The sequence below is a fragment of the Lynx canadensis genome, chromosome B3 (genome assembly GCF_007474595.2).
Source record: "Lynx canadensis isolate LIC74 chromosome B3, mLynCan4.pri.v2, whole genome shotgun sequence".
NCBI classification, from domain to species: domain Eukaryota; kingdom Metazoa; phylum Chordata; class Mammalia; order Carnivora; family Felidae; genus Lynx; species Lynx canadensis.
Genome location: NC_044308.2, coordinates 88424938 through 88444693, shown reverse-complemented (window position 1 = coordinate 88444693; position 19756 = coordinate 88424938).

Below are 19756 nucleotides of genomic sequence, written 5' to 3'. Positions count from 1 at the left end.
CGGGGCGCCTGGATGGCGCAGTCGGTTAAGCGTCCGACTTCAGCCAGGTCACGATCTCGCGGTCCGTGAGTTCGAGCCCCGCGTCAGGCTCTGGGCTGATGGCTCGGAGCCTGGAGCCTGTTTCCGATTCTCTGTCTCCCTCTCTCTCTGCCCCTCCCCTGTTCATGCTCTGTCTCTCTCTGTCCCAAAAATAAATGTTGAAAAAAAAATTAAAAGTTAGCACCTCTTCAAAAATTAACTTCTAATAGGAGATCTAATAAAGATGTAGTTCAAAAACAATACATACAACACTCGAAGAGAAATGTCCCGTCACTAAATGGTGGACACTCACTGACTAACAATGAATTCTCATTATTACTGCTCAGTGGAAATAGGTTTTAATAGTATATTAAACTCTTCAATTAATTCTGCAATCATTTATCGCAGTGTAACAGCTGTCAAAGCAGGGTAACAGTTTAGTAAAATGCAGTGCTCATTCACTTTCACACAACAGTGAGCTGCTTAGACTCGGTTATATAATCATACTAACACCATTCATATATGCTTTCAATAATATCCATTCAATTATGCAAACCAGAAAACCACAGAGTGGGGTGGCCCAGAAATTCCAGTTCCACAGAGTGAAATTAAAAGCACTTCGATATCACTCTACCACTCATTTGCCGTTTTTATCTTACCCGTTTTATTTTTCCTTTTTCATCCTACTTCTGCCATCCTTTTTGCCCCCACTTTGTTTTCTTCTCCCTATTACCTATTCATTCTATCAGTCAAGGATTCCAGAAGCACTGCTCGTATAACAGTGAGTTAACAAGAAAAAGTGCCCAACATTTCAATTGTCAACATTTGATAGTGTCCACATCCCCTTCATTATAACAGGAAAGAAGGCCTATTTAGGAGGGAACATGTGGAATCTTCCCCACAAAGAGAGGATATGGAAAAGAAGCCTTAAGGGGGTGGCGGAAGAAATGGGGTGTATGGGTCAGACTCTCCACTTCTACCAGCAAAGCTAAAAACAGGGGGAAAAAAGTCAGTAAAAGTTACCAGGCCAGTAATGCATTAAACAGCCCGAGCCCTACTGCATGATCAAGCAAAAATCACACGAACAGTTTTTTAGTGGTCTCCCCTTGCTTAAAGCAAACAAAAACCCAGGACCCAAAAGTACCCTGTGGCTCTGGGGAGAGGACAGTGCTTGGAGGAACAGTGACACATTTTATAGGAATTTTGGAAATTCTAGGTATGTAGATTTTTTAAAATCCCAGGGGCACCTGAGTGGCTCAGTAGGTAAGCATCCGACTTCGGCCCAGGTCATGATCTCTGCAGCTTGTAAGCCAAAGCCCTGCATTGGGCTCTGTGCTGACAGCTTGGAGCCTAGAGCCTGCTTCTGATTCTGTCTCCCTAGCTCTCTGCTCCTCTCCTATTCACACTCTGTCTCTCCCTCTCTCTCAAAAATAAACATTATAAAAATCTCAAAATATGACTGGTACTTTCTCGAAAAGTGGGGGCTTAACATCAGAGTTAACTTGATTTAAAAACATGAATAATGTGATAATTCTCAAAGAATTATGAGTAAAGTTTGTATTTTTCATTTCAAAGACAGTCATTAGTACTAAAGACATTGTTAAATGCTTTCTTGGGTCATTAGAATTATATAGTCAATCATCTCTGGCCCAAGGTTTAACTTAAGACTACTAAAAACTTCATATGGTTTCTAACCATAAATGTATCAATCATACCAAAAGATAAAAATAGCAGCCCAGAGTAGCATTTCATGGCATAACAAGTGTTGATGTCAAGAGTCTGAATTCAGTGAAGTCCAAACATAGAACGTTTTACTTACATTTAAAAACCACACTTTGAATCGCTTTTTCTAACTTCAAAAAAAAAAAAAAAAAGGCTGAGCCAGAGCCTGCCCAAATTAAGACTTCAGTTTCATATCAAATAAACATCTCCCTCTCCTAATTCAGCCTCCTTGCACTTCTTCCCCCCTCCCTTTTCTAGTTCTAGCTTTTGTTTTGTTGAAACAGAAAGTGGAGCATGGAGAAAACCGCCCAAAACTGTTCCTACCTTGTGCAACGCTGGTCCTCTCTCAGCGAAAAGCATACCGTACGGTGAGTGTTGAACGCCTGGTTTTATTGAGGAGAGCACAGGTGAATTCAATTGGTGTCTCTGTGAGGATACCTCCCCACCCTGCAGCCTTCTGATGGGGAACACCTGGCTCTGGCTCAGCGCTTGCAACCCTGCCTCTAATGCCAACACCCATGATCAAGCACAGCGGTTCCCGTCCATCCCCAGCCCTATGTAAACTCCCACCTCCTCGTGCCTTCAACAATGCATGCACAAGCTCCTGACCTGCTGCTCCCTTTCTTCTCTGGTTGCTCTCAGTTGGTAGATGTGTGAGGCTGCCATAGGAACAGACATCTACTCTAGGACTGAGTTACCAGTGTCATCCTCTTCCAGACGCCTCCAATTCCTGTGAGGTATTCTCTTTAATGCCACTTTTCGTGGTTTGTGAGGGGATGGCAAAGAGGAGTGAAAGGCCACAGTACCCCTTGCCTGATCAAGAACTCAAAACCACAATGAATATCCTTGAAGCCCAAAACTTTTGCTGATATCCACTGGGGGTGATGGTTGGAGAAGCAGAGCCAATTCAGCTGTCTCCTTTCATGTGATTTGTTTTTCTTTTTTTAATTGAGGTATAATTGGCATATAACATTGTATTAATTTCAGGTGTGCAAAATAATAATTCAATATTTGTTTGTATCGTGAAATGATCGCCATAATCAGTCCAGTTAACATTTATCACCATACAGTTAAAAATTTTTTCTTGTGATAAGAACTTTTAAGATCTGCCCTTTTAGCAACTTTCAAACATGCAGTGCAGTATTATTCACTATAGTCCCCACATTGTACATCATATCCCCATGACTTATTCATTTTAAAACTGGAAGTTTTTACCTTTTGACCTCCTTCCTCCATTTTATGTGATTTCATGTAATTTGTTTTAAAATTATTTTTTGTACCTTTAAAAATTGTTTTCTAGTCTATGTTATCTCTTAATAGAATACAAAGGAGAGATCTCAGGGCTTACTGATGGCTCTCTGTAGAATAAAGAAGCACTCATTAGTTTTCCATTTTGGAGTTTCAGCAAAAATGCCAAAATAAGAAAAGTCTCATTCACCATCCTGTTACACACTGTTAACCAAAATTTGAGGAAGATGAGAATTTTTTTCAAGCTGCACTAATCCCGGAATTACTATTTTCCTTTATAAAAACAGGAGATTTATAAAACAATCTCACTGCTGCATTGAAAAAGACATTTCTAGAGGCCATTAGCAGTTAGGAGTCACTTTGGTGAAGAGCTACAACCTCATCTTTTCCATTTTGTTCAAGTCTTTGTAAAGGCAAATGAAAATGATTATGTGACTATGGAATCAGCCTCCTCCTTGGAAGGAAAACATGAACTCAAAAATATGAACTCTTCTTTGAAAAATCTTTGTATGTGTTAGGTCTGCAATAGTGCTGTTTTGGTTCTCAACTTGTATTCTTATTTCAGCAATTTCCCTTTTGATCCCGTTCTGTTCTTTAATCATCTTATCTTTGAGCTGTGCTCTTAATATATTCTTGTTTTCAGTAAGCTTCTTTACAGAGTAAATTAACAGGAATGTGCTTTCTGTGTTATATTTTCTTTTAGACTGGGTCCTTTCCAGTGTTTCTAGTGTTTTATATACTAGTTTCCTTCTCTCTTTCCCCTTGTTATGCATGTATTTTTGTATGTTTGACTTTGGTTGTTTGCCATAGTTAGAATTCTTTTTTTGTTTATTTTGATTTTGCTTAATGTGAGAAGCTCTTTGCAGACCCAATTTGCTCTGACATTATGTGTTTGGAAACTTTCCTGATTTATCTCCTACCAAATCTGAGACAGTGTGTTTTGCAGGCTCCGTCCACTTCTCTACTGCCTAAAATCATGGAACTGGAAGATGAATTGTCTTGACCAGGACCAAGTGCAATCTTTGCTAGAAGACCGCAGGTTCTGATCACTCTAATATCTAGCACCAGGGCTCAGTCCACCACCCAAGGGTTTCCCCTTCACCAGGCTTAGGCTTATTACTACAACTCAGCACAACTCTCTAAAATGGAAAGACTTGGGGCTATCCCTGCCTCTGCAGAGGTATTATAACACTATGAAAGGGCTTCTACTGTCAAGGATTTTTTCTTCACTTCTGGACACATCTTGAGAGTAACCATTTTGGATATGCCATCCATAATATAGAACTTCCTTCCTGATGCCCAAATTCTGGTCCTTCTTTTCTGTCCACAGTTGTAGAATCTTGACCTCCATTATAATTCATTCTCACCCCAGATTCTAGGACCAATCCTATCAGGACAGTGGAGAAAGTAAAAGAATTCTAAAATACATTAAAAGCCTGTGCCAAGTGTGTTGTGCATTAGCTAACTTAATTTTGGCAATACTACATTATTGTTGTTGTATTTAGAAAATAGGAAATTTAAGAAAGTTTAATAATTTTCCAGAATGAGAGAGGGAGAAATAGAATTTTATCCTAGGTCTAACCAACCTCAAAGCCATGCTCTATTGTACCCAATGGTGCACTGATAAATGTTTAACAATGAGTTGGGAGCAAGGGAGGACTGATTTGTGACACTGGCAATTCCAAGGTGTAAATACTCCCACCATGACCAACAACAGGCTAACATAGACAAGGCTGGCTATAATATCATATTAAAATCTACCTATTTTTAGCAATGAAATAATGTTGACAATGAGCCAGTTCATATTATACATTAGCCTAACAGATTGTCAGTGTATAATGTAAACCAAAATACCAAGAAAAAGTCTGAGATGTGAAAACTTATACAATAGATTTTTAAAAATTTTTATTGATAAAAAATTGATTATAAAGATTTTTTCACATTGATTCAGGGGCTTGAAGCTCTGTGCTTTTGAGATTACCAAATAGACTAAAATGATGTGACAAAGATTCAGCTAGAAGGGATGTCCCCATTAAAGGAGTTTCTTAAGAAAAATTACTTAACTGACTTTTCCCATTCCACACATTAGAATTTTGATTGTAATATTCTAACAGGGTCTACTCAAATCATTCATAAATAAATAACAATGCTTAGAGGGCTCCTTTATGAACCCTCTTTGTGAAAATGACAAACATGCTTGCTTGCAAATCTCTTTTAAGGTATATTGTATATTCCTAAGACAATGATTTTAACTGAGTACAAATACATACATAACCCTAAATGACATTCCAAAATAAAGTTCTGATTTCAAGATCCAAATGTACTATGGAATTGTTAGGAATCTTAGCCATTTAAGCTCAAACAACATCCCTCCTAAAAGCCCTAGACAGCTTCCTCCATTGCACATTGTCATGATACACCAAATTGGTGGCACCATTAAGCACCCCTGATGGGACCAGCTCATGCACATTACTCTGTAGTCACTTCACAACATTTTCATGTGTGCTGCAGGAAGTTGCCAGCATGTAGATTCAGACTCCACCAGTTACCTACTGCTGGTTCAGGAAGTCAATGGCAAGGGACAGAAACTTCCCCTTCTTAAACAATATTTATTACCATAAAATTTCAGAACAGCAACAAAACTGTAATTTCCCATGGAGGTCCCTTATCAGATTTGACCTGTGGCTTGGTTATTTGGACACAAATGACGGAATTTGCTAATTTTGCCTAATCCTTTGCTGCTGTCACTATTATTGCTGCTGCTCCTCCTTCCTTCTCTCCCTTTTGGTCATTTTATTGACATCACTTGCACTTTCCACAGTAGGTAAAGAGAAGAAAATCCATGTGGTGAAACTTCAGCCAATACATTCATCAAAATATAAGTCAAACATTTCTATTGAAGAAAAAATTAAAAACCATTGGCTAACATAAGATTTGTGATCGGATTAATAATCTGAATATTCTAAGAAATCCTTCTCTTGCAAACCTGACTAAAAAGGACTAACTATAAATATCACGTTTTTATGTGAAACAAATTTTCAAAGCATAAGTCTGCTGTATAAAAAGCAATCTAAACCAGGTTATTGTAAAGCTGTTGCCACAAAAAAAGAAAAATTCAATGTCATACTCAGTGAGTCTAATTCTCTAAAAATGTGCATCGTAGTAATAGGCATAATGATCTCATTTGACTATAAACATGATACCTAATTTCTGAATAGCCAGACTTTCAGATTCCTATCATTTTCCAGAGGGATTAATACCAAAAAAAAAAGTAAAATTGGGATAAGAACAACCAGTCAAGTTTTTATTTTCTCTTGAAAAACAAACAAGTAAAATCTTAAGACAACGACAGAAAATAACTAAAAGAAATTACCATTAGACACATTTCTTTCCTCTCTCTTCACTCACAGCTTGCTTAAAATGCAAACCAACTTGCCACAGTCCTGACCTATTCTCTCCAATTTCTGAATGTCAAACACTTAAAGCAATTGTCGGCTGTCAGAGTATGAAGTCTGTGGAGGCAGAGAAACTGGACATTTGGCATTTCAACATTCTGGAGCAAGTGATTTAATTATTTAATTAGCGTAAGAGAAAAGCATTTATACAAAGATCCAGGCACACAGTCTGTCATCAAAAGTGTCTCTGAAATGGTAAAACATAATATTAAGGAACTGGGAAAAGGGATAATATTGTATAAAGTAGTATGAGTGCAAATTAACCCTTACATTTCAATGACAAATGGAAACCTAAAGTATAAAAATTACTTAATTATAAAAAAATCCACAAAATTGCTGTTTGCTGAAGGAAACCTTTTTATATATTTCTTGTGAAGTTATTAAAAGTTTATACTTTCTTTTTTTATTAAAGTTTATATTTTCTATTCGTCCAAACTAAAAAGCAATCTCAGTTTAATCTTGTTTTAATAATTATATAACTAAAATGTATCTATTTCTCAGGGCGCCTGGGTGGCTCAGTCGGTTAAGCATGAGACTTCAGCTCAGGTCACAATCTCGCGGTCCATGAGTTCGAGCCCCGCCTCAGGCTGTGGGCTGATGGCTCAGAGTCTGGAGCCTGCTTCCGATTCTGTGTCTCCCTCTTTTTCTGCCCCTCCCCCGTTCATGCTGTGTCTCTCTCTGTCTCAAAAATAAAAATAAATGTTAAAAAAAAATAAAATAAAATGTATCTATTTCTCTCATTACTTTTCAAAGACTCATTAAATGATTTCTTTAATCATTTAACACTACTCAGTGCTTCACTGTCTTCAATACAAAAATAATGACAAATTGAATATTAATTGAGGAAAATGTCCATTTATGTTTTCCCTTGAATATCATTTCATCTCATCTTATTTCAATAAAAAAATAAGACTTGAACAATATCTATTAATAGCAATGTGTGGATAGGTCAGCATTTCCCAAAGTGTGTTCCTTGGAAGCCTAAAGCTAAGAATCTTTTATTCAGTAAATTTGTGTTTTTAGATGTCTGAATTTTTAGCATCCTTTTTAACTTTAGTATGTCAAATATTCAAGAAAATATACAAATCATAAATACATCACTCAATGAATTTTCACAAAGTGAAACAAACACCCGGATCAAAATACAATTAGCATCCCCACATTCTTCTGAGCCCCCTTCCAGAGTAACCACTGTTCTGATATCTAACAGCAGAGATTAGTTTGCCTATTTAAAACCTTTATATAAATGGGGTTATCTAGTACATTCTCTTTTGTGTGTGTCTGTTATAGCTCAAAAGTATATTTGTGAGATTTATCCGTGTTATTCTGTGTATTTATAGCTTGTTTATTCTCATTGCTGGAGTATAGTCCATTGTGTGAATTTATCACACTTTATTCATTCTACTATTGATAAACTTTGAGTTGGTCCCAGTTTAGGGGTCCTAACAAACAATGCTGCTATAGACATTATATAGTACATGTCTTTTGGTGAACATATATATGAATTTTTGTTGGATATATAATCTAGGAGTGGAAATGCTGGGTCATAAGATAAGTATATATATTCAGCTTTAGTAATTACTGCCAACCAGGTTTCCCAAGTGGTCATCCTAATTCACACTCCCACCAACAGTGTCTGACCCTTGCCACAGCTCTACATCCTTGACACACTTGGCATTTCCTGTTTTTATTTTAGCCATTCCTTTATAATCACTCTGTGGTTTTAATTTGTATTTTCCTGATAACTAATGAATTTGAGCATATTGTCATCTCTATTGGCCATTTAAACACCCTCTCCTCTGACATGACTGTTCAAATCTTTTGTCCATTTTTTCTATTCGATTCCAGCTTTTTGATAGGGATTAGTACCAGTTTTTTTATTTTTTTTTTACATATTCCATACATGAATCTTTTGTCAGATATATATAGTACAAATACCTTGCCCTAGTTTCCATTTTCCTCTTCAGTTTCTTAATGGTGTCTTTTCATGAAGAGAGTCCTCAATTTAAATTTGGACATTTTACTATTCTTTCTCATGTGTCCTGCTGAGAAAACTTCTCCTTCATGTCATGAAGATAATCTCCTACCTTTTCCCCCAAAAGCCAAATTGTTTGATCTTTCATATGCAAATGTGAAGTAAGGTTCATTTTTTTCCTCCTACGCATATCTAATTGACCCAGTACCTTTTATTGAAAAGATTGTACTTTGTCCACTGCCCTGCAGTGTCATCTGTTATAAGTTATAATGAGGGTCTATTACTGGACTCTATTCTATTCTACTGGTCTATTTGCCTATTCTTATGACAAAAACACACTACTTTAATCACAAGTTCTGTGAAACCTTGATAGGAAGAGATACCAATTAAAACAACTATTTAAAAAAGTTAAACAGGGTCGCCTGGGTGGCTCAGTCAGTTGAGTGTCTAATTTTAGCTCAGGTCATGATCTCATGGTTCGTGAATTTCAGCCCCCGAGGTGGGCTCTGTGCTGACACCTCAGAGCATAGAACCTGCTTCAGATTGTGTCTCCCTCTCTCTCTGCTCCCCTGCTCACACTCTTTCTCTCTCTCAAAAATAAATGAACATAGAAAATTTTTTTAAGTTACACAGTTTTCATAGTTTTTATTTCTCATTTACTATTTGAATTATCAGAAACCTTATTTAATACACTAATATGCATTATAATTATCTAGTAGGTAAATATATCATACAGTGTTTCCCAAACTCCAATTTAACTATGGAACATTTTTTTCTACAGAAGTCTTATTGGACTAGTGTCCTAAGTAGCACTTTGGGAAATAAATAGATCTGTTTTCAGGTGGTAAGAACTAACCCTCAGGCCAAGTTCAAGTTGTTGATGAAATTTATAGCCCCCAGCATGATATAGGGTTTTAATTTTCTTTACAACATGCATGAGGTCAATTACATTAAGTTCTGCACATCCAGGTGCTTAAGAGAAGACAGATATCTATATTTTGGAATAAAATAAATAATCCTCTTTCAGACCTTTCCTTGCACTCCTAGGTCTTACGTATTTTTGGTGCCTCATCCTTGACTCAGAATGAGAAGATATAATAAAATGAATTCTTTTAATATAAATTTTAGCCACTTGGGCATCCTGGGTGTCCAGTTATTTATTCACTTGAGGCATATTAAAGCAATCTCAGAAGAACCCATCACAGCAGCTCCACCTGCCTGGCTTCCCATTGAGCTCTAAGCTTTGAAGCTCTATTTCTTGTTGTTCAGGGATGACAAAAAGTTCCTGAGTTAGGAAGAGTTAATATCTATAAATCACGTGAACCCTCTACTTCAAGTTTGTCTTATTTAATTTTTTATATGTATTCAGTTTTGAGAGAGAGAGCACAAGCAGGGGAGAGGCAGAGACAGAAGGAGACACAGAATCTGAAGAAGGCTCCAGGCTCTGAGCTGTCAGAGCTGTTGGAGCCTGATGTGGGGCTCCAACCCACAAACCGTGAGATCATGACCTGAGCTAAAGTCAGGAGCTTAACCAACTGAGCCACCCAGGCACCCTGTAGTTTGTCTTATTTAAACCCTAGTCCAGGGTTGGAGAATTCTATCACCTAGCATAAAGCCTGCCCTTTCCCCACCACACAATCTCCTGATGTCTGATTAGCAAGGGACCCTTGGACACATTTTTCTATCACAGGATAATCAAAGTCATAAGGATGCCATGATTAGAGTTCTAAAATTTCTCAGTTTCTGCTTACATTAAAAACATCTTAAGATTTCAATTTGTGAAAAGAAACCAGGGTTATTCTGTCTATATGTAGCTACTGTAATAACTCGCTAGAAAATTAAATTATGTATTTTGCTCTAAGAAAAACAGTGAGTATTTTAGCAAACGTAGTATTTCAATCAGCCACATGTACTGAATAAACACATCAAATGTGTTGGTTAATGTGAGATTTATAGATATTAGGAGTGCGCGTATAAATACATTAATAAGTCCCTTACACAAGACTCATATCCAGCACTTATTAATTAGCATCTTACCATTCCTACTGGGGGCCAACGTCTTTTAAATATTAATCCTATCTGAGTAAGTAAGGGATTTGGTGAAGAATGGTGGGAGAAGCCCAAGTCAATAGACCTGAGTTCGAACACTTGTTCTACCACTTACTGTCTGTGTGATCCAAACTAAGTTATTCAGACTTTTGGAATTCCCCTTTCCTGGTTTACAAACTAATATAGTAATATCTACCCATAAAGCTCTATTATATAAGATATGTATATGAAGCACTTAACAGATTACCTGTCATATAGAGAATGTTAAGTAAATATCCAACCCTTCCACCAACACCAGGTGCTTAAAGATATTACCAAAGGATCATCACATTTTAACATTTATGTCAAGTTGATCACCTTCAATTTGGACATTCTCTGCACCTCTAAACTTCTCAGCACTTCAAAATAACCTGAATTTCTAAGAATACAAATATGGCACCATAGGATCAACAGTAGATGAATTGAGGACAACTTCCAGAAAAACAACATTCATGTATCCACAGAACAAAAGCAAAATACCAGTTTGACATGTCAGTGCCACCATATTAGTACTACCAGTATTTATCCAAGATTTCATTCATGCATCTATAATATACTCTAACAACAAAGCAGGAATTTCAGGCTTTCCTTAGACTGCTTAAGTTATCATTATCTTTGTTTTAGCAAAAGGCAGAAGGGGCTGAATTACTTTATGCTAGAAAATAAAATCATTAGACATTTCCAAAAAGGAAAGGAGTTAAAGGTGTTAGTTTTCAAGATACATTATGATTAATACAAATCAGAATCTTATCAGAAATATTTCAAGTTTATGCTTAGAATTGTTCCTAACTGTAAAAGCCCAAAATCAAGTTTAAGGTTAAAATTGTTCTTAACTATAAACATCCAAAATGTAGGGGCATAGACATTGCTCAAAAATAATGTCACCTAAGGATCAGAATCTAGCAGAAATTGACCATTGAATCTCTTCAGTTACTATAGGAGTCAAGATGTCCCATAACTACTTCTGTTGCTAAGTATTTAAAATTTGTGCTGATCACAAATTTCTTAGGGGCCTTCTTTCTCATGATGTCTTATGACATTCTTAATTATGTCATTATGTAAGTTATGCTGGAGTCAAATACAAATATTATTCCTACATGTTGTCTAACACCTTAAGAGGCCAACACGAAATGTAAAAACCCTGAGCCATATGCCCCTGAAAATCCCAGATTATACAGTTTCCTATATTAGAGGCACTGATGTTATAAAAGAAAGGGGTTGGAGGGGGTTATCTTTTGACCCACACCTTCAGACTGATGAAATAGAACAATTAATCTATTTTCCAAATCAGCTTGCATTTAAATTAGAGATACATAGGTGGGAAACACCAAATGTTGGGCTGTCCCCTTTAACACCAACTGAAATATGCCCATAGGGGTGGGATCAAAGACTTTTGAAAAGGCACTATGGCAGCAGAGGGTCTGCTTTCTAGTTTCCCATCCTCTGCTGTATGTTGCCTCTTGGATGTAGGGACTCCTTCAACGGATCTCAGTTTTCTTCCCATCCAATATCCATATTACTAAACTCAGTTTGTGGAGCAACCTCACTGCTACTAATCATCACCATTACTTCTGGGATTTGATTTCTTAAATGCCCTATTTCCTATTTTTCTGTTACCAGTTCAGTGCTAAAAAACTGATAGTCCTTTGCCTCTCCAACAATACTAGTAGAAAGCCTTTTGCTTTCAGAACGGCAGCAACACCTGAGAGGAGGAATTGCCTTCTTAGCCCTGTGAGTTCTTGTGTTGCTTATGGGTTTCCATAGCTGTTGTTGACACCAACAGAATGCAGAAAAATGTGGTATGTTTTCACTTGTGTAAGAAATGGGGAAGACAGAATACAAATATAAATGCTTACTTTTAACGTTAAAAAATGAAAAGATAATCAAAAACCTTAAAAACATGGTTACCTCTGGAGGGAGAAAAAGAACAGGAAAAAAGCTTGACTGCTGTTAGGTGTATTTTCTTCATAGTTTTGGATTTGGAACCACATAATGTTTTACACAACTAAAAACAATATAAAATTTTAAAGATTCAGGTTCCAGCTAAAATAGAATAAGCAGGCTTCATCCTTTTACTTCCACTGAATACAACTATAAAACCTGGACAGAATGCAGAAGCACCTGTTTGAAGACTTTATAAATAACAGCAGGTGTTACAAGAATTCAAAGTATCACTAAATCAGTGGTGAGTTTAGCATTTTTCCCCTTTGGTATCCCTGTATTTGAACCGACCATGTCCAGAAACCCAGAAGTGAGCACTATGATGCAGACAGAAAAGGCCCACCAACTCTAGTTTGAGGGTCAGGAAAAGGTACTCCTAACCTTAAAGGAAATGTGGAACCCCCCCCCCGGGTTTTTCCCTTTTCTCCTTCTCTAGCACCCCTGTTTGAGGCAATCCTATAGTGGGGAGTCAGCAACAGCTATGAAAACCCATAAGCACCACAAGCACTCACAGGGCTAAGAAGGCAATTCCTCCTCTCAGGTATTGCTGCCGTTCTCAAAGCACAAGGCAAGATCAAATCGCTTCTCACTTCCCTGTCTCACTCTGCCTTTCTCTGTGTCTTACCTCTGCTTGGACCAAGACACCAACTCAATTACAGAAGTGAGCAACACAACACAACAAGGTAAGGTAACTAGAGCCCCAAATTTGTGACAAGAGAACAAAAGGGGGAGTCTCAGAAATCAGAAACGTCTGGAGGGAGATTAAAGATGCATGGGTCAAATACTAATTATCATACCAGTGATGCTGGCAAGGAAACTAAAAGATATACCAATGCCCAGATTACAGACTGACTGCTGAGTGGCACATACCAAGGCAGATATAAAGACACTATAAAGACTTTGAAAACTGACATTGGAATTACCACCCATAAAAGTCAGATTGCACCTTGCAGTCTAAACCCACCCAGGTCTGTTGTCTACTAAAACAAAAATATAAACATTCTCCACAAAACTTAAAAAAGACACAGTCTCATACTATAAGGTGCAAAATATTTAGGATGCAATCCAAAACCACTCAGCATACGAAGAACTACAAAATTTCAAGTCACGTAGAGAAAGGTCATTAATAGATAGCAACATCCACACTATTAACACAAATGTTGGAATTATCTGACAAATATTTTCAGTAGCTATTGTACACTGGTACAAGCAACTGCAAACATTCTTTGCAATATATGTTAAAATAAAAATTCTCAGCAAAGAAGTAGAATATATGAAGAAGAACCAAATGAAAATGTAAATAACCACATGGCAATCTTAGAACTGAAAAATACAGTAACCATAATTTAGAGCTCATTGGCTGAGGGATACCTGTGTGGCTCAACAGGTTAAGCATCCAAACTAAAAATAATGTTAAATAAATAGATTTGAATTTAATATTAGTTTACTCATAATTTTTCTCTTTACAAAATATTTCTATTTCCTAACGCTTTCCACGAAAGAGGCCTAAAAACAATGACAACCTAGTGGCAATGAAAACCTTCAGTGTCCAAATTGTGGTTTCTAAATACCATGACCCAGTGAAATAAACCAGAGAATTTGGAGCAATAGCTAATTTCAGGTATGGAAAAAAAAAGTCAAAAAAAGCCTATAATATCTTGTTTGTACCTGAAAGTAAAGAGACTATGAAAAACAACAGGGGTCACGTTAAAACAACATAGGCAATCATTCCCACTGGCCAAAGATGGGGACAATTTGAGCAGCCAAAAAAGACTAATGACTCTAGTAGATTGAAGTATATCAAACATTTTATATATTTATATTTATAAATATTATATTTGTTTATATATTTATATATTAGTTCATAAATATATACACAATAAATAAGATATACTATAATAAAAGTTAATTGGTCACCTTTAAATGTTGCTAGGGCATCAACTTTTTATGCTGATAATTAATAAATTAATGAAAACAATCTGTCACTATCCCATCTTCCCACATGGATCATATTTCAGGGTAATCAAATGGCTATTAGGTAAGAATCTTCCTTAGAGAAAAATCAGAATTAATAATTTCATGGGGTGCTTGGGTGGCTCAGTCAGTTAAGCATCCAACTTCGGCTCAGGTCATGATTTCACAGTTCATGGGTTCAAACCCCACATCAGGTTCCATGCTGACAGCTCAGAGCCTGAGCCTGCTTTGGATTCTGTCTCCCTCTCTGCTCCTCCCTGACTCACACTCTGTCTTTCCCTCTCTCAAAAATAAACATTTAAAAAAAGAACTAATAGTTTCAAGAGGAAATGGTAGTGTTAGAATTTAAGCCCTAATGAGATGATGCATTTTAGTAACAATCACCAATAGTCACTAAATCTATTAGGTGAAAGATATTTGGGGGATTGTAATGGAGGTATCAGGTTGATACCACCTCAACCTACTTATCAATCTTGTAATTAAAAAACAACAGATAGATATAGATAGATGATAGATATAGAGATAGAGAGATAGAGATATAGATAGATGATATAGATAGATGATATAGATAGATGTATGATATAGATAGATATAGATAGATGATATAGACATAGATTAGATATATAGATATAGATATAGATATAGATATAGATATAGATATAGATATAGATATATAGATGTAGATCCCCTAAGGGAACTTAGGAGATATAACAAACAAATGTGAGATCCTGATTGCAACAAAATACAAAAAGATATTTTTGAGATAATAAGGGAAAATAGAACATGAACTGGTTATTCAACAATATTGAGAAATAAATGTTCAATATGTTGGGTATGTTAACGTTATTGTGGTTACTTTTTTTAAAACGTATCATGTATTAGAGAAGCATACTTAAGTATTTATATGTGAAATTATTTGATGTCTGGGATTTTCTACAAAATCCTCCAGATGTATCCAGACACTACTTATATATTAAATTACATTACAAAGTAAGTAGAATTTGAAAATTCATATAGATTTTATAGCACCACTCAAGAAAAAGAACAGTGGTAAAATAAGTGTTTCATGGTATTCCATGTTTCACACTAAATTTCAGCTGGCTATAACTAGTTCTGCACTAGTTGTATATAATACATGGCATACCAGACACCAATATGTCTGAACTGTTAAATTCATGAAATTTGTGCATGAAAACCTTCTGAACTACCACACTGCACCCATCCTTTCTTTGTAAATGGCAGGCTGAAAAGATGGTGTAGACCATGGAGATACTCTGTTTAGGCTACTGGAACATACCTTTCACTGATTTTCCCATTAGTCACCACATCAGTCTTTGTGGTCAACAGAGTTCAGTGGTGCTGAATTGTCAAGACTTGTTTAAATTTTCCCCACACAAGGTTCAGAGAGTATATGGATCATAGTGAGAAAAAATATTGTGTCACTAGCTGATTAATTCAGTCTTTTCACAAGAGAAAATTGACCATCACCGAACCATTAAGGCCTTTCTCATAGCACCATAGGCTATACATTTCAAGCCAACACCCCAGGATAGCTAAAAAATGAAGAAAGCCATCCCTACCCACGGTGACTCTAACTAAGGATATAGTTCCCTAGCGTTTCCAAGCTTCTAGAATAAAAATCCACAGTATTTACTGTATTGAAGAGTAATGTGGTTGAAGGCTTGCTCATTCCTTGTCTGATTTTATTCTTCTGGCCAGCACACTGTTTGCCTTCTGTGTACATCTCATGAAAATTGGCAGGTGAATGATCAAAGCAATTGAAGGGTCCTTATGTATCTGAAGAGGCTATCTTGTAAGTTAGTAAAGTAATTCTTAGGTTGTCACACACCTTTTCTGTGATAGGTTTATATACCTTTGTCTAAAGTCTATATACTAAGACCTGAAATAATAATGTAATTGAAAGCTTGGTTTTGTTCCCAAATCACTTAAAAAATCATTAAGAGCCCGAACCTACTCACAGCACAGCAATTTCCAATAATATTAACTACCTCCACTTGAAAAAAATCATTACTGTTTAATTACTGATTCTTTACTCTGCATTGATCAAATTTGAAGCCACAATTTCAGAAACTGAGAATCAATTGGATGTTGATTGGATATTCTAACATAAATCATATTTCAAAATATATCTGCCCTTGGTAATTGCAAAACAAAATTCATAGAGAATACTTTTGGTACATCGTGTGATCTTATGAGGCCAAAATCCAATTTTTACTTTTCTTGGACAGTTTTAAAATTCTTATTTTAGTAAGGTAAGTAGTTTGACAATGTTTGTATTCCCTGAACAAAGGAAGACCCAGTTCTTCATAAATATTTATTGTTTTGTTGATTTAGATTTGTTATATTCACTCCAAAATCAACCTTATCCCACCAAACAATTCTGTTAATGTAAGAACACTTGGCCAGGTAAGTGTGTGTGATTATTTTCATGTGGAAACAATTATGGAAGCAGAGGTTGGAAAACAACCTATGTGAGTTCTTTCCAGCTCCATGATTCTATGTCTTATTTTTGCCTGTATAAGTAGCTTTGGCTACCTATTCAGTTCATGAAAGAAACTAAAAAACAGCTGTAAGATGTATCTCATCTTCCAGCTCCTCGGTTTCCAATTACTTAACTGAATACGAATCCACTGAAAAAATTGTTGGTTTTTCTAGACTACTAATCTTAAAGATACAAATTCCTTTGCAAGAGCTGACATCCTTGATAGACACAGATTTTACTGAAGGACAACCGGTTGTGGTCTCTGTTTTCTTTTCTCTTCCTTTCCCACACCATTTTTCACTTTTATCCAATTCAGAGACCAAATATTTACCTTATTCAACTTATAATCATGAATAAGAAAAACAACAGCATTGCTTATAGTTGCAAAACTAAAAGAAGCATTGATTTTAGATAGCATACTACAAAGAACTGAAAATAGAATCACTTCTCAAATACAAACCTAGGTATCACTCTGCAACTGTTCATGATTTTCTCTTACTTTTTTGTTTTGTTTTGTTTTTACCTGTCTCTGCCCATGTTTACTTCTCCTGTCTCTTCCATTTTCTTTCACTTAATTTTTATCTCCTTTTGCTATCCATGCCCTCTCCTTTAATGAGTTATTTGTAACAGAGAATGCATTATTTCTCTCCCTAAAATTCTTCCTATCCTTTATTCCCTGTTTCAAGTAGTTTTATGTAAGTCATCATATGGACATCCACATCAGAAACTCAGGAGTCTTCACAGACTACTACCTCTCTCACACACAATGCCCAGGTCCGGTTACTGAGTCCTGTTTATTCTGCCTCCTAAATAATGGAAATATCCTCCTGAAATATCCTCTCTATCTCCATTGTGCATTATTAATCAACTCTTGTCTAGACAATTGAAATACTCTCTTCATTTATCTTTCTGTCTCCATTCTATCAAGTAGGAAGTGCAATCTAATCCATACATGACCCCTACAATAAGTCATTTCTCTAAAACACATATGATCAAGTCTCTGCCATGTTTAAAATCTTCTAGTGATTCTAAATTGTTGAAGTTTTTTAGCATGGAATATAGTATTTACATTTTGCTTATATCCACCCTTCAACCTACATTCTACACCATTACTTTCAACCCTTCTGCTCCACCTCCCCCAACCATAAACATACCTCCGCATTCCTGAAACCTTCATATATCCATCTCTTTGTGCATAGGCATACCCCCCCTGTGTTATAATGTTATCACTGTGTTTCATATATCTTGCTATTACATAACTTATCACAGTGTATTATAATTATGTGTTAATATGTATCCATCTGCTAAACTGGATTCCTTGAACATGAGTACTTTAACTTCTATATCTTTATATAGCTGACAATGAACACTATGTCTGCCCTATTGTAGATACTTGATAGATATTTGTTGAATGTCCTCAAGGTAAAGAACTGCTCTAAACATTTTGTTACTTGTGAAGTTCATTATATAATGGAACTTTCAACTTGAGTCTGGGCTGTGCCCACTGTGGGAATTCAGACTTTAGTTGTTAAGACAGGTTTGAGAGAAGCCTATTTGCAAGGGAACCAGGAGTCTCCTGGGAAACAACTCAAGTTGTAACACTGATAAGTCTGAGACATATCTGGAAATGTCTGGTAAACTTAAAGTGATGGCTTGACAAGCATTTTTTTTTGTAGGGGACCAGAAGGGTCTCCTGGGAGGGAACAAATTGAAAGGAAGACTGACTCTGAATGCCAGAAGGAAGTGGTAACTGTGGGTACACTGTGGCATACTCTGCCCCATGCAAGTCCTTAGACACATTCTAGGAACAGACACCAAACAAAAACTTAAAAAGTGAATTCACTAAAACCCCTGTAAATCAATGAAGCACAAGCCACCCTGCTTTAAGACTCTCTAAGAAAGCATAAGACAAAGGAGACAGAACATATCTCTCCCACTATTCCTCTGACCTGAGGGTCAGCTTTGTGATGGTCATGACAAAGGAAACCATCAAACTTATGGGGGCCACTGGGGACTGCCAACCAGCAGCCTAGTCTGTGCTACAGAACCCCACTACCTGTCCAATACCATGGCGCCATGGTTTCTACTAAGAAATAGTAACACCTGGCAGAAGCACGGACCTGACAGAATAGTGGTAGACTAGCAGAAGATGCAGTTTCAGCAGGATCCTGGGAATATTGACTTAGGGAGCATTTATAAGACATGTCCAGGGAATTCCTAAATATGCATGAAGGAAGGGTATTGAAACTTTTCTTTAAAAAATAAAATAAAATAACATTTATCCAGGTACATTAAAGCAAGTAAAAAATATGCAAATATAATTATCTGAACATTAAAAATAATATAGGCAAGGGAGGAGTTAAGATGGCAGAGCAGCATGGAGACCATGAGCTTGTCTCATCCCTGAAATGCAGCTAGATCAGCACCAGGCCATTTTGAACACCTAGGAAGTTGATCTGAGGATTAACACAATAATCTGCATAACTTGAGCCACACAACTCAGTACACAATGTGTACACAACACATACAGCACTGTTTTAAATACGTTCCACATATTATGTCAATTAAGAAGAATTGGTAGTACAGAAAAATGAATGGCTTGCCTATAGCCATACAGCTAGGAGGGGGGAAAGCCAGAATGGAAACTTGAGCATCCCATACTTGTTGTTTTTTTTTAATGCCTGTTTGTTTTTGAGAGAGAGAGAGAGAGCAAGTAAGAGAGGGGCAGAGAGAGGAAGACACAGAATCTGAAGCAGGCTCCAGACTCCAATCTGTCAACACAGAGCCCGACATGGGGCTCAAACTCACAAACTGTGAGATCATGACCTGAGC